The sequence below is a fragment of the Leptonychotes weddellii genome, chromosome 16 (assembly GCF_054177405.1).
Source record: "Leptonychotes weddellii isolate Sample4059 chromosome 16, ASM5417740v2, whole genome shotgun sequence".
Lineage (NCBI taxonomy): Eukaryota > Metazoa > Chordata > Mammalia > Carnivora > Phocidae > Leptonychotes > Leptonychotes weddellii.
In genome coordinates this window covers 6,977,321-6,983,567 of record NC_138384.1, presented here as the reverse complement: position 1 = coordinate 6,983,567, position 6,247 = coordinate 6,977,321, and positions in this window count along the sequence as shown.

Genomic DNA, 6,247 nt, shown 5'->3' with positions numbered 1-6,247 from the left:
AAAAAAAAATAAAAAAAAAATAAATATATTTCCTGTGCTTTTCAATATAAATATTAGAATGATTTTCTCTGTATCTGTAAAATATCTTGCTGGGATTTTGGCAGATACGGTGTTAAGCCTATATATCAATTTGGAGAGAACACACACCCTCCCCCCTTTATTTTGACCTTCATTTTCTTTAATTGGAAGTTTGTAGTGTTCGGCATACAAGTCTTACTCATGTTTTGTTAGCTTTATACATGCAAGTTTCATTTCTAGCTGTTTTTGTAAGTTCCTTGGCATTTTCTATATAGTCATTTCATGACATCTCCAAACGGGGACAGTTTTATTTCTTCATTTCTATGTTTGCCTTTTATTTCCTTTTCTTTCCTTATTGAACTGGCTAAAAGTTTCAGCCCTGTATTAAACAAGAGTAGTGAAAGAAGACTTGTTCCTGATTTTAGGAGGAAAGCATTCAGTCCTTCAACATTAGGTATATCATCTGTAGTTTTTTTGTGGATGCCCTTTATAAAATTATAAATGTCCTCTTTTATTTCTAATTTGCTGTTTTTTTAAAAATCATGAGGGTTAAATTCTGTCAAATTCTTCAACTGACAAAATCATGTGGGTTTTTTTTTCTTCTTTAGCCTGTTAGTATAGTGGATTATGTTGACTGAGTTTTGAATGGTGAGTCTGCCTTGTATCCCTGGAATAAACTCCAGTTGGTAATGGTGTGTAATTTTTTTATACATTGCTAATGCTATTAGCTAATATTTTGTGAAGGATTTTGCATGTACATTCATGGAGGATATTTGTGCATAATTTTCTTTCCTTCTTTCCATTTACTTATTAATTTTTGTATACTGTTCTGTCTGGTTTTAGGATCAGGGTAATGCAAACCTCATAAAAGGAACTGGGAAGTTTTCCCCCTTCTATTTTCTGAAAGATTTGTGTATATATCATGTTAATTATTCTTCAAACATTTCAGAGAATTTTCTAGTGAATCTCCAGTGAAGATTTCTTTTGGGGAATTTTCAAATATGAAAATTCAATGTATTTAATAGTATGGGGCTACCCAAATTACCTATTTCATACTGGGTGAATTTTTGTGGTAGGTGGTGTTAAGGAACTAGTCCACTTCATCTAAGTCATCAACTGTATGCATGTGGAGCTGTTTACAGCATTCCCTCTTTTTTATATCTTCAGAGTATGTAGTGGCAACCCACGTTTCATTCCTGCTCATCTGTGTTTTCTCCCATTCTTATCTTTGACCACCTTGTTAGAAGTTTGTCTATTGATCTTTTCGAAAAACAAACTCCTTATTTTTTCTCTATTGTTTTTGTTTTAAATTTCATTGATTTCTACTCTTATTTTTATGATTTACGCTCTTCTGCTTACTTTGATTTAGCTCTTCTTTTCTAAGCCCTTCATGTGAGAGCTCGCATTATTAATTTGTTTCATCTTTCCTAATGTAAGCATTTAGTGCTATAACCTTCCCTCTCAACATTGCTTTAGCTGTATCCCACAATTTTGATATCCTGTATTTTCATTTTCATCTAGTTCACTGTTTATTTCTCATTAAGATCTCCTCTGTGACTCATGGATTATTTAGAAAGTATTGTTTATTTCCCAAGTGTTTGGATATTTTCCTAATATCTTTCTGTTATTGATTTCTAGCCTGACTCCACTGTAGTTGGAGAACATACTCTGTATGAGCTCAATTCTTTCAAATTTGTTCAGGTGTGTCTTATAGCGCAGGATATGGTCTATCTTGGTATATGTTTTGCGGGCACTTGAAAAGAATATGGATTCTACTGACGTTGATTGTTCTATAAATGTCAACTTGATCTTATTTGTTGATGATGTTGACTTTTCTATCCCTGGTGATTTTCTGATTCTTCTATCAATTTTTGAGAAAGAGGTGTTAAAATCTTCAAATATCACTGAAGATATGCCAACTTCTTTCAATTCTGCCACTTTTTGCTTTATACAGTTCACAGCTCAGCTGTTTGGTGCATACATTTTTAGATTTGCTATGTCTTCTTGGTGAAGTGACCATGTTATCATTATTGGTCCTCTCTGTACCTGGTAAATTTCTTTGGTTTGAAGTCTGTTTATCTAATATTAGTATAACTACTCATGCTTTCTTTGGATTGTTTACATGACATATCTTTTTCCATCCTTTTATTTTCTATATGCCTATATTATTATATTTGAAGTCAGTGACTTGTAGACAGCATGTAGTTAGGTCATGTTTTTTAATCCACTCTGATGATCTATACCTTTTTATTAGTATATTTTGATTGTTTATATTTAATGTGATTATCATATGCTACAGTGGAGGTGGCAGTCCAGGCTCCCCAAATGGACTTCACTGAAACTGTTGCAAGGTGTGGGGAGGTGCCTAATTAGTTAATACCAAGAAGGATGAAAGAACTGACTTCTTACTAAGCCTTCTCTGATATTATCTGGTGCAGGATGGGGGGAGTTACAGTAAAGTGAGAGTGGAAGTCTATACTCTCCACCTGGCCTTCCTAGTCTTTTTCTGTGGTGTTTGGCTGGACAAGTATGGTTATTTTCTATGACTTTCCATCTTGCTGGCTGGTCCTTTCCTGGTCCCTTGGCTAGAGAATAAACTTTTTTTAATTTTTTAATTTTAATTTTAAAATTAATTTAAAAAGCTTTTTAAAATTTCCATGTCTGTCAGATTTTTGGGTTACCAGCTTCTTCAGCTCCAAGTCCAGAATATATGCAGCAAAAAGAAAACCCAGATAACTTATGATCGTGTCATTCCTTGGGTCCCAAATTCCCTTGGCAATCTAATTCTTTCCATATTCCAGAGTCTTCTTGCGTTTGTATAATTTCCAGGCATTTTAGTTATGTTTAGTAGGAGGAATAGGGAAAAGTACATCTACTCCAAATTTCCAGAAATACAAATCACTGATCTTTTTTTAAAATTAATTCTAACAATCTGTCTTTTAATTGATGTGCTTAGACTATTTACATTTAATGCAATCACTGATACATCAGGATTTAATTCTACAATTATAATATTTGCTTTCTAATTGTTCCACTTGTTTTCCATTCCACTGTTTGCCCTTTTCCCTTTTGGATTATTTGAACAATTTTTAGTATTTCATTTTAACATATCTATTATGATGTTTTGCTACATCTGTATGCTTTTTTACTGGTTGCTCTAGGAGCTATATACCTCATTTTTCAGTCTACTTAGAATCACTACTTAAATACTTCAAGTGGAATGTAAGATCCTTACTCTTAGATAAATCACTTTCCCTCCCGGACTTTCTACTGTAATTATTTTACATACTATATGTATATACTTTGAAAACTCTGAACAATGTTACAATTTTTTGTTCTCAACCACCAAACATATTTTGAAAACTAAAGAAAGAAGGAACAGACTATCACAGAGACTGGCAAATTTTTTCAGTAAAGGGACAGATAAATATTTTAGGCGTTTGAGGCCATACACTATGGATGCAATGATTGGAATTGGCCATGTGGACGCTTCTGGAATACAGACAGTGTTCTATTTCTTCACCTAGTTGAGAGTTACACAAGAGTTCATTTTTTAGTAACTCACCACCCTAACTTTTGTGCATCTAACTTTTTTTGTGTCATACCTACCAAATTTAACCTAATTTTGAAACTAAATAGATCAGAGAGCTTGAAAAAAACAGATGAAAGACTTTGGGAATGGATTATCAGAAAAAAAGAAGGGGTACATAAAGTATGTGGGATTTATTGCTCCCTTCAGCCCTTCCTTCTTTGAACAAAATTAACAGATGAGAAAATACTTAGTTTGCCCTCAACTCTGAGATACTGACAGTTTCTACTAAGTGCAATTCACTGAGTTGGGAACTGCTTACTGGAGCTAGAAGTTGAAAAATAAGACTTATGGGAGCACCTGGCTGGCCCAGTTGGTAAAGCTTGCAACACTTGATCTTGGGGTTGTGAGTTCGAGTCCCACACTGGGCATAGAGATTACTTAAATAAATAAGAATAAAAATGGAGCTTGTGGGAAAATGAGATTAGGGGTCAATGAAGAATATATTCAATGTGAATAGCAGGAGAAAGGGAATAAGAGAAGGAAGGGAAAGATGTCCTTTAGTGAGAAAGTCAACAATATGAATTCTGGATATTTTTCCTAGGGAGGGCATGAAGGAAAAGAAGGTTGAAGAGAAGGTGGTTAAGAAGAGAGGAAAGAAACAGGGGACAGAAGTAGAGAGGAAGAGGCTAGAGAAAGAGATGAGATGGAGGGAGAGAGAAGAGAAAAGGAATGAAAGATAAAAGGAAGGATGGACTAAAGAAAGGAAAAGACACAAGAAAGAAACGTGGCAAAATGACCCATATTGGGCATCTGGTACAAGCCAGGCATTTACCCGTATGATTTAAATCTCACATCAACTCCCTAAGGTAGATACTATCTTTCCTCTTTTATAAATGAGGAAATGAAAGCTCTGAGGATTTATTTTACTCAGGGAAACACACCTAGGAACATCAACCACAGCTGCATGCAACTCCAAATTCTGCGCTCAAGGAAACCATTTAATTCCAACAGGGAGAATTCCTTTATGGCAAGTAAATGTTTATGTGACACTTGACTCCCGGAAAGAATTACCCTAGAGGGTGCCCTTGTCCTAATAAGTAGAAAATAGTTGACCTTCTGAAACCTTAAACCTATAATTCTGCAAATCTCTGGCATCAGGTTGTATTATGTGCAATACTTATTGAGATCACTGACATCCTCTAATTCTGCCTTACTACTAGGGGGCATTTTCAAAGAATCTAATGAAAGAATCTAATATTTCACTTTCTGAAGTGAAATAAGTACTAGAAGTTCTGTTTAAGTTGACAAAGAATGTCTTATCTTATGACAAAATGGGCACCAAATATATTCCATGGCCCAGTTTATAGTATTTGCCAACTAAACACGAATGCCAAAGATAGATAGATGTATGGGGCGGTATAGAAAATTCCAAGAGACGACTCAAGATTATCAAATTACCTAGATTTCTTCAAGCTAAGCAAAGAGCACTAGCAAACTACCAGTGGGAAAGAGAGACCTCAGAAAAAAATCACCTCATTTTGACAAAATTATTTGACAAAATAATGTGAAGAATAGTGGACTTTGTCTCTGTATGTACCACAAATTTGGGGGTCACTTCAGAGTACTTGGAAAAAAATACGCATTAATTCTTTCACTTAAGTTCAAAGTTACTTAGCACTTACTGTAGGTTAAAAGGAGGGGTAACAGGATGGCAGGAGGAGGAGAAGGGAAAGGGATAATTCACAAAAAGGCATAAAAATTAAACCAAGCTACCTCCAAGGAATAATTAGAAGTGAAAATCAATAAGGAGAAAATGGCTCATATTCTCCTCATTGATTTCCTGTGCACAGTGAGTCAAACTTGACTGTTGGTTAGAAGTCAGTTTGGCTACTTCTTATTACTTTTTCAGCAGTTGGGTACTCCTGTCAGTGCCTTTCATGCTGGAGTCTTTCTTTGCTCTAATCACAGCTGTCAGCTATTGAACGAGTTTGACACCTTGACTCCACAAACAAGGGGATTCACACTCTATGCATATGCAGTTGATTCCTTCATTAATGCTGACTGACATAAAAGATATGGTGCACAGCCACTGATTTTTATAAGCAAAACAAATGGCTACACAATCAAGTAGGAATATCCTTGATCAGAAACACCGAGAGAGCCCTAGAATTGGTCTTTATAAAATTCAGCCATTTTTATTACTGAAAATACCTATACTTTTACTATTTAAAATGCTAGATATAGGCAATCAGTCAAGAGCCAGATCTGTACACACACACCAGACTCCTCCCCTACAACCTTAGCTGTCCACTCCAAATAATCTTGGTTGGAGATCCAGGTGTTGGTCAAAAGGAGGATTACTTAGCTATTGTGATCTGGGTTTTTGGGAGGCATTTTTAAGTTTCTTGGAGGAAAAAGGACAGAATGACAGTGACCATTATCTCCTCCCCCAGCACCAAAAAAAGAAAGCAGAACTAGAGCTTCTCACAGTATTGTCATAATGTCACAAAATGATAGACTCTTAAGTTGAAATGGACCAACTTCAAAATTGTTTCAGAGCATCCCTGACAGGGGCCCATTCAGATTCTAGTTGACATTCTTAACAATAAGTATGACTTGTTTGGCTGGAGGCTGCTTTTGGGAAATGGAACCACAAACCCCATCAGTAGCACAGGGAGTCCTTACAGCATGGTCCAA